General features: G+C 41.4%; 1 long non-coding RNA gene and 1 pseudogene across 1 annotated transcript; both read left to right on the forward strand.

The window, feature by feature from the left end:
• Window positions 1-125: 125 nt before the first annotated feature.
• On the forward strand, window positions 126-3,201 carry LOC109498187. Its single transcript, XR_002154855.3, has 3 exons — window positions 126-1,249; window positions 2,385-2,813; window positions 3,142-3,201. It is a non-coding gene; the product is annotated as an uncharacterized LOC109498187 (long non-coding RNA).
• A 2,894-nt stretch (window positions 3,202-6,095) lies between these two features.
• LOC101085034 lies at window positions 6,096-9,289 on the forward strand (annotated as a pseudogene).
• The last annotated feature ends 1,052 nt before the right edge of the window (window positions 9,290-10,341 follow it).

The following is a 10,341-nucleotide window of genomic DNA, read 5'->3' on the forward strand; positions in this document are numbered from 1 at the left end:
TAGGGACGCTACAGGGACCGCCGGGGGCCAAAAGTCCTTCAAACTCCCCTCTGGCTGCGGGAAACCCGAGACGAGCGTCTCTGGATAGTGGGAGTGAGTACTAAATCTTTGAAGGTTTAGAGGGTTGGCGGGCAGAACAGGGCACCTCTTCGCCAGCTTCGCGCTTCACCGCCTAAATGCACACTTCTCACATTACACCAATGAACCAGCTCGTTTTGTAGGGAAAAAAAAAAAGCGCATTTTCATTCATTGAAATAACACTTTAGGAGGAGACGGCGTCTGAAGAGGAAAGCAGAAGATGTTATTGTGTGGCAATCTCAGAACAGAGGCAAGGTTTGCATCTGTTAATCTAACATGGCTCCCCTGGGAGCCAGAGACTGGGCAGGACTGAGGTATATTCTACTTTGATTGACTTGAGCGCTAGCAGCAATCAACCAATCCGAAGGAGGCTTCTAGTTATCACATGGGTTTTTTTCTTGGTTTGACCAATAAAAGTCCAGAGTTGGGTGGGGCCTGGCCCACCCAACAGTGAGTGAGAGTGTAGGTGTAGGAACCAGGTGTTCGCTGGTTGGTTCCATCCCCTTCATCGTGGTGGGGTTGAAGGGTGCAAACGCCGAACACTAACCACAAACACACCCCATCAACAGCTCCCACTTGGTATTTGGGCATTTCGAATGGTGACTTCCCTCTACGTCAGGTGGCTGTAAGAGAGGCCTAGCCTTAAAATAGGTGTGTTGAAGTCTAAGTCCCTACTACCTCAGTCTGAGGCTGCTCCTACCCTCACCTCCTATCCTTCAGCCTCCCTCAGCCCCAGCCCTACAACCAGCTATAGCCACCATGAAGTTAAGGTATAGTGATATCTAGAACCTACGTATCTCTAAGGTCTGAGCCCTGTTTTTTAATCTTTCTTTCCTTCATTCCTTCCTTTTTCTTTTTCTTTCTTTCCTCCTTCCTTCCTTTCTTTCTTTCTTTTTTCTTTCTTTCTTTCTACCAAGCTTTACACCCATCATGGGGCTTGAACTCATGACCCCAAGATCAAGAGTGGCAGGCTCTCCTTACTGAGCCGGTGCCCCTGAACCCTTTTTTACCAAGCCTTTCTTGTTGATGGGGCTGGAGTGTGAGCACCTGCAAAATCCCCCACTTTCCCACCTCCTTCAGGCTGTTCTTTGTTTTGGCTAAGACTTGCTTTGCACACTGGAACAGATGCTGGCTGGATTCTGAGCGGAAGCCAGAGCTAGAAGCTCATAAGGTATGGACGCCCCAAGTGACCAGAATAGGGACTTCTAGTCATTTGCATGCAGATGGTTCTATGGCCACAGGTGCCCCTTTCGGGATTTGGTGTAAGCCTGATCCCAAACAGCAAGACAAGACTCCATACCGAAGCACGGCAAGTGGAAGATTAGAATATAATAGAAGGAATGAGTGTGGAGGACACTGTCATGTATCTAAGTAGAAGAGCGGAAAAGTTTCCACTCATCAACAATATTCTAAATTTGAAGATATTTGATATAGCTGCAAAGTATATAGAGCAGAAATGGACAGACAGATCTACAAGAATAACAAATCTTACATCATCACAGGAAGAACTTTCATACTTTTGTATTGAGAGGTAACATACCTAGTGAAGAGAATAGATCTTAATGCATAGTTGGATGAATTTTGACAAATGCATGCACTCATGAAATCATACCCCTATTAAGATATAGAACATTTCCATCATCCCAGAAAGCTCTCTTGTGCCCCTTCCCAGCCTATTGTCCATTCCATCCCCTTGACTGTTCTAGAACTTCATATAAATGGAATCATAAAGTATGTACTCTTTTGGGCTTTCAGAGTTTTTGCTCAGCATACCAATTTCTTTTTAAATTCATTCATGTTGTGTATATGAGCAGTCTGTTCCTTTTAAAGTGCTGAATAGTATTTTTTACTGAAAGAGACAATAGTTTTCCAATACTGGAAGTATTTTCATTTTTAAATTTTTTTGTGCTGTCCATAATGTAATAGTTACAGATAAGGAATATTCTTAAATTTAATCTGCACTATTAGCATTGTCTTTTTTCACTTTTTAGGGGTTGTTTTTTGTTTTTTTAAAATAATTTGTATGCTTTTCTTTTTTTCCTAAATGTTTATTTTGAGAGAGAGAGCATGAGCAGGAGAGGGAGAGAGGGAGAGAGAGAATCCCAAGCAGGCTCCTCGCTGTCAGCGCAGAGCCTGACTTGGGGCTTGATCCCCCAAACCATGAGATCATGACCTGAGCTGAAATCATTCAACAGTCAGACACCCAACCATCTTAATCATCCAGGAACCCCTCTTTTTCACTTTTTAAAGTTTATCCATTTACCTGTTGATGGTTACTTGGGTTGTTTCTTTTTTTTCTCTCCTAGTTTGGTTCTTACAAGAAGCAGACACCAAAAAGGAGTTAGAAATGCAAGAGATTTACTGGGGAAATTCCTATGAAAGATAAAAGGAGTAGGAAAAGTCTTCAGGCCAAGATACAATCTGATACTTTAGGAAAGAGCAGGAAAGGAGAATGATTATGTAGGAGGAGTTTAAAACTGCAGTGTAATGCTGAGAAAGTCTTAGCCAGCTAAAAAGAGAGCTCCAGCATAAAGATTGTTCATGGAAGAGTTCTACAATGGTCAGAAATGACCAGACCCCACTAGTCCTGCCATCTCAATCATTGGCTGGAGCTCCCTGGAAAGTGCACGTTTTGGGATCGAACACTTTGGAGAATCGTTAAGTGCCATGGCTGGCTGCAAGCTGTCAGGAGTGGAATGCTGATAAATGGTTAATGACTACCTGTCTGGGGGAAGGTGAGTAAGTGATTGAGTGTGTGTGTGTGTGTGTGTGTTTTACAACTTTTATAAATTACAGTCCTGCATTGAGCAAGTCTGTCAGCCATCTTCCAACAGCATTTGCTCACTTCCTATCTCTATGTGTCACATTTTGGTAGTTCTCACAATATGTCAAACTTTTAAAACTATTGTATTTGTTATGGTGATCTGTGATCAGTGATTATAACTCCATGAAACCTCAGATGACGGTTAGCATTTTTTAGCAATAAAGTATTTTTTAATTAAGGTATATACTTTTTATTTTATTTTTAATTTTTTTTTCAACGTTTATTTATTTTTGGGACAGAGAGAGACAGAGCATGAACGGGCGAGGGGCAGAGAGAGAGGGAGACACAGAATCGGAAGCAGGCTCCAGGCTCTGAGCCGTCAGCCCAGAGCCCGACGCAGGGCTCAAACTCACGGAGCGCGAGATCGTGACCTGGCTGAAGTTGGACGCTTAACCGACTGCGCCACCCAGGCGCCCCAGGTATATACTTTTTAAAAGACATAATGCTATTGCATACTTAATAGACTACAGTATGGTGTAAATATAACTTTTATTTATTTATTTAAATAAAACTTTTATATGTACTAGGTAGGAAACCAAAAAATTCATATGATTTGCTTTATTTTATTTTATTTAACGTTTTTATTTATTTTTGAGACAGAGAGAGACAGAGCATGAACGGGGGAGGGACAGAGAGAGAGGGAGACACAGAATCAGAAGCAGGCTCCAGGCTCTGAGCCATCAGCCCAGAGCCTGACGCGGGGCTCGAGCTCACGGACCGTGAGATCCTGACCTGAGTTGAAGTCGGACGCTCAACCGACTGAGCCACCCAGGCGCCCGCTTTATTTTATTTTAATATTTGCTTTTTGCAGTGGTCTGGAACCAAACCCCCAATATCTCCAAGGTATGCCTGTATAAAGGGTTGTAGCCCATAACTTCTAAATAAAATACACTATACTCTTTAATATTACTTTCATTTTTTTCATATTGAATTCTTTTTATTTATTATTATTAGTATTTTTAAATTTACATTCAAGTTAGTTATCATATAGTGCAACAATGATTTCAGGAGTAGATTCCTTAGTGCCCCTTACCCATTTAGCCCATGCCCCCTCCCACAACCCCTCCAGTAACCCTCTGTTTGTTCTCCATATTCAAGAGTCTCTTATGTTTTGTTCCCCTCCCTGTTTTTATATTCTTTTTGCTTCCCTTCCCTTGTGTTCATCTGTTTTGTATCCTAAAGTCCTCATATGAGTGAATTCATGTGATATTTATCTATCTTTCTAATTTCACTTAGCATAATACCCTCTAGTTCCATCCATGTAGTTGCAAATGGCAAGATTTCATTCTTTTTGATTGTTGTGTAATACTCCATTGTGTGTGTGTGTGTGTGTGTGTGTGTGTGTGTATACACCACATCTTCTTTATCCATTCATCCACTGATGGACATTTGGGCTCTTTCCATACTTTGGCTATTGTCTACAGTGCTGCTATAAACATTGGGGTGCATGTACCCCTTCGAAACAGCACACCTGTATCCCTTGGATAAATACCTAGTAGTGCAATTGCTGGGTTATAGGGTAGTTCTATTTTTAATTGAGGAACCTCTGTACTGTTTTCCAGAGTGGCTGCACCAGTTTGCATTCCCACCAGCAGTGCAAAAGGTATCCCCTGTCTCCCCGCATCCTTGTCAACATCTGTTCTTGCCTAAGTTGTTAATGTTAGCGATTCTGACAGGTGTGCGGTGGTATCTCATTGCGGTCTTGATTTGTATTTCCCTGATGAGTGATGTTGAGCATTTTTTCATGTGTCTGTTGGCCATCTGGATGTCTTCTTTGGAGATGTGTCTATTCATGTCTTTTGCCCATTTCTTCCCTGGATTATTTGGTTTTTGGGTGTTTGATAAGTTCTTAACAGATTTTGGATACTAACCCTTTATCTGATAGGTCATTTGCAAATATCTGCTCCCATTCCGTCGGTTGCCTTTTAGTTTTGCTGATTGTTTCCTTAGCTGTGCAGAAGATTTTTTATTTAACGAGGTCCCAATAGATCATTTTTGCTTTTGTTTCCCTTGCCTCTGGAGACGTGTTGAGTAAGAAGTTGCTGAGGCAAAGGTCAAAGAGGTTTCACGTGCTTTCTCGTCAAGGATTTTGATGGCTTCCTGTCTTACGTTCAGGTCTTTCATCCGTTTTGAGTTTATTTTTGTGTATAGTGTAAGAAAGTGGTCCAGGTTCATTTTTCTGCATGTCGCTGTCCAGTTTTCCCAGCACCACCTGCTGAAGAGACTGTCTTTATTGCATTGGATATTCTTTCCTGCTTTGTCAAAGATTAGTTGGCCATACATTGTGTGTCCATTCCTGGGTTCTTTATTCTGTTCCATTGATCTGAGTGTCTGTTTTTGTGCCATATATTTAACTCTTCTATCTGTAGCCTACCTACAGTTGCAATTGACCAACAGTGTATTTCCAAAATGAATGTTGGTTGATCCTTACGTTTAATGAGATGAAAGTGAACCATTCAAGATGTATGTCACAATTTCACTTGTTTGTCAAAGTTGTGAGAACTTCTTTGCTGAAGTAGATTAAATACTTTTCTAATATTGGAAGAATTTTCCTTAATTTTGTTTGTGCTAATCACAATGTAATAGCTGCAGTCACCACAGACTTTTAAGTTTTTCTGCATTATTAGCATTTTCTCCATCACTTTAAGTTTAAAAGACCAATTCATAGGGGCACCTGGCTGGCTTAGTCAGTAGAGCATGCAACTCTTGATCTCTGGGTTGTAAGTTTGAACTCCACATTGGGTATAGAGATAGATGGGTGTAGATTACTTAAAAATACAATCTTAAAAAAATTAGGGGCACCTGGGTGCCTCAGTCGGTTAAACATCCAAATCTTGATTTTGGCTCAGATCATGATCTCATGGTTTTTGGGTTTGAGTCCCAACATTGGGCTCTGCACTGACAGTATGCAGCCTGCTTGAAATTCTCAATCTCTCTCTCTGCCCCACCCCTGCTGATGCTGTTTCTCAAAATAAATAAACTTTAAACAAATTGTTTTTTTAAAAAAAAATTAAAATTATTACCATAAAAATGTTACTGTAAGTTAATATATAATTATATTAATATATTAAGTGGCTTTAAACCAATTAAAATATACACTAAATGAATATAAATTATATATTAAGTATATAAAATAACTTCAAAAAGATCTAGCCTGGTGCACTTTGGAATAGGGGAGTGGTGTCAGAACAACATGACCCTGCAATTCTGCAGAACAAGTGCAAAGTAAGATCTTTGCTTCAGCAACAAACAGAAGCTACTAAAGTAGCTGAAATGTGCAATATTCCTAGAAAAATTGGCAGATATGAGCAAAATAAATTTGGAAGTTACAAAGGCTTGGAGAACAAAATGAGTAAAAGAAATCCTTGGGTTTGATGAGAATGTTGTAATTGAGTTGAGCCAATCGATTGGAAGTGAAGGACTGAACCAAAATGGAAGATATTCCTTGCACCTGAAGTACATAGTACCGTCACTTTATTAGGTTATAGCAGAGTGAGCATCCCATTGTGGCTCTGGCCCAACTCCCTTGGGTATATTTGGAGAATCCAGAACCCAGAATTATGAAAATCAACCTGATGGAGCTTTTGAATGGAAAATAAAGTGCTAGAGAGTTAAGTTTATGGGAGAACTGTGGCCCATCATCCTACAAGACCATCTGCTTTCCCAGACCTAAAGAAGAAATAAAACAGAGACAGAATGAAAAACAGGCATCTATGAAAAAGCAAGATGAAAACAAAGATAAGAGAGCAAGATGAAAACAAAGATAAGAGAGATAAGGAAGACAAAGCAGCTGAGGGACGCCTGGGTGGCTCAGTCGGGTTAGGCACTCTACTTCAGCTCAGGTCACGATCTCACAGTTCACAAGTTCCAGCCCCACATTGGGCTCTGTGCTGACAGCTCAGAGCCTGGAGCCTGCTTTGGATTCTGTGTCTCCCTCTTTCTCTGCCCTTCCCTAACTCATGCGCGTGCGCGCGCGCAAACACACACACACTCACTCTCTCTCTCAAAAATAAACATAAAAAATTAAAAAAAAAGAAAAAGCAGCAGAGAGAAAAGGGAGAGAATGCTTCTTGAAACCCAGAAAGACTCTAATCCATGTCTCCTTTCCCTAGAAGACAATCCTGCCCAGTCATGAGATAACGTGTAGTCATGTTCAATCTCCCCATCAGAACCAAAAGCCAAGGACCAAGAGTCCCTTCCTTGCTCCAGGAAAATAGAAAACTCCAGCACTCTCAGAACCTTTAGGAACAATAAAAAGAACCTTCAGTACAAGTCACCACTTCTTCTGGTGACATCCTAAAGTTCCCCTGCCGAAAACTGTACCAGAGCCTATGAAACTTTTCAGAGGGGTGGAGGAGGAAAGGAAAAGGAAAAAAAGACGACTTGACCAAGATCTCACTCTCCTCATACTCCACCTAGAGGGTGCACAGATCCCATCACGATTATATTCATCTAGAAGACCGCCATGCCTGAGGAGGTGGCAATCTATTTCCTTGAAGAACTCCACCAAGGCTTAGAAGGGAAAGCTCTCCAGTGAGACACAAAAAAGGATTCATCAGCATCCTTGTCTAGGAGTAGCTCATTGTCCACTTTGTCTTGTCCAATCAGAAAGAAGCCTCCCAAGAGAGCATCCAGGTCCCTCAAAAACTTGTAGGTTATATCCTTCAGCAAGCCCTCCAACGTGAAGACACCGGCCAACACCTCCAGCAACTCCACCGCCAAAAATTCATCATTCTCCAACACCCCAGCAGCCAGGCTGTATCAGAAAAACTCGTGTTTCTGTATCTCCAAGGAGAACTTTTAGGTAAAGTGACAAAATATAAAGGTAATAAGCAAAGAGGCCCTCTCGCCAGCCCCGAAGTGGGGAAAAGTAGAATTTTCTGAATCTAAACACCGTAACGGTGGCGAAACGGCTGCTGCAGATTCTGTGCAGTAGAGACAACAAACCAGATGACAAAACCAGCAGTCTTCATCTGACTCTGTTCCTCCTCTTCAGAAAATAATGATGAGTTACTTACTGAAGAGGTCCCATTTGAGAAATGGTGAGGTAGGTGACTTCGAGGAAGGCCTTTCTCACCACGAAAGCAAAAGGGGAAGGAAGAGGGTTTCCTTGAAGTAGAGGAAGTCCCTCCTCATCACCCAGTAAAGGAATCCATTTTCCTTCTCTCTCTCCTCCTCCTCAGAGGTGCTGGTCTTCATAACACTACAAAGGGAAGCACCCCCTTCTCCTACCCCACATCAGTATTCAACATTCCCAAGAATGGTCTCCTCTAAAGCACAGGAGATACGCTTCTTCCCCACATCTTAAAAAAGGGCATCACTATGTCCGCCCAAAGCACAGGGGCTCCCATCCTTCACCTCTCAAAGAAGTCACCACGAGACTTTGCATTGGTATCAAAGCATAGGAAAAGGTCTTCCCTGAGCCAATCTACCTGGGAACAGCATTCCATCTCCTGGTGGTCTCCAGCTCTGCAGACCTCAAGTCCTTACCCCATTTGGCTCAGTCTCCTGAGCCAGTAGCTAAAAACCCCGTCCAGTCTTAGTCACCCTGTCTAAGCACGTCACTTTTGTTACGGATCAAAAAGACTAAAAGCCTACCATCAGACCCATCACTAGCAAGGAATTCCAAAGAAGGGTATAGAAAGAAAAAAAAGAGAAAGAAAAAAAGGACAAGAACCACAAAAGGATAAAAGGAGCAAAACAAGTAGGAAAAAAACAGAAGGAAGAGGCTATGGCTGCAGCTGCTACAGCTATTTTAATTCCTGCAGCCATTGCTGTTCCCACAGCCACATCAGCACAGGAAGAATGAGGAGCAGAGCCAGAGACTAAGGAGACTTAAAGTAAAGCTGGGGATAACCTTGATAACTTTAAAATCACCTGTGTAGGCCCTGAGATCAATGTGGAAGGCTCAAGTGTCTTCAGTCATAGATGGAAATGTCTGTCATTATGTAAAGTTTATTTGGTCTGTATGCAACTCAATACTGAAATAGCAAAAATGTGTTTGAACTTTATAACATTTGTTGTAATAAATGCTAAGTTGAAGTCTGCGATGTTAATACAGGGGGGGAGAGGGCTCCTGGGTGGCTCAGTCCATTAAGCCACCACTGATCATGACCTGAGCTGAAACCAAGAGTTAGATGCTTAACCAGCTGAGCCACCCAGGTGCCCCAACATCTATATATGTTTAAAATAAAACTCTAAAGAAATTAGGAATAAAAGGAAATTTCCTTAACTAAAGGAATCTAACAAACAAAAAATAAAACAAAAATAAAATAGCAATTATATTTGATGGTGAAAAGATGGATAAAACAAAGATGCCCACTGTATTAGTTATTTATGTCATGCTGTGTAATGTACTACCCTAAAACAATAAACATTTTTACATCACCTAGTTTCTAAGAGTCAGAAATTTGAGAAATTTGGCTGAATGGTTCGCGCTCAGGGTTTCTTGCAAGGGTGTCAAGTTGTTGATCAGGGATACAATTATCTCAAGGCTCTACTGAGACTGGAGAATCTGCTTCCAAGCTCACTCATGTAATGGTTGACAGGCCCTAGTTCCTTGCTAGCTATTGGCTGAAAGCCTGTGTCCATAAAGCTTCTCCATAACATAGCAACCTGTTCCTCTCAGATCAAGTAATTTAGGAGAGCAAAAACCAGAGTGTCCAAGGCAGAAGCCACGGTATTTTATAATCTAATCCTGGAAGTGATTTGTCACTTCTGTTCCATGCTTATTGATCATATGCTATCATTAAACCCTGGTACAATGTGGGAGATGGTGGGGGTTACACAAGATTGTGAATACTAGAAGGCAGGAATTATTGGGTGCTACCTCAGAGGCTGGCTCTCACACCCACTGTGATCATTTCCTTTCTGCATTTGTACTCTAGGTCCTAGCCAGCAAGAAAGGAAAGAAAAAAAGAAACGAAAGGAAGGACTAGAAAGGGTAGGGGGGACTCTCAATACTTACAAATTTATTTATATATCAATACATAATGGTGTGTATTAAATAAATAAATAAATAAATAAATAAATAAATAAATAAATAAAAGTTGGGGTGCCTGGATGGTTCAGTCGGTTAAGTGTCTGACTTTGGCCTAGGTCATGATCTCCTGATTTGTGAGTGTGAGCCCTGCGTTGGACTCTGCTGATGGCTCAGAGCCTGGAGCCTGCTTTGGATTCTGTGTCTCCCTCTCTCTGCCCCTCCCCTGCTCATGCTCTGTCTCTCAAAAATAAATAAATGTTTAAAAAATTGAAAAAAAAAAAAAAAACAAGTTCAAATATAAGTCATTTGGATTAAAGAAAAAGTGTTTTTAAAATTTTTTAAATGTTTATTTTTGAGAGAGGGACAGAAGACAGAGTGAGGGGGTAAGGGGCAGAAAGAAAGGGGAGACAGAATCCGAGGTGGGCTCCAGGTTTGGAACTGTCAGCACAGAGCCCGA

Source organism: Felis catus, chromosome A3 (genome assembly GCF_018350175.1).
Source record: "Felis catus isolate Fca126 chromosome A3, F.catus_Fca126_mat1.0, whole genome shotgun sequence".
Taxonomy (NCBI): domain Eukaryota; kingdom Metazoa; phylum Chordata; class Mammalia; order Carnivora; family Felidae; genus Felis; species Felis catus.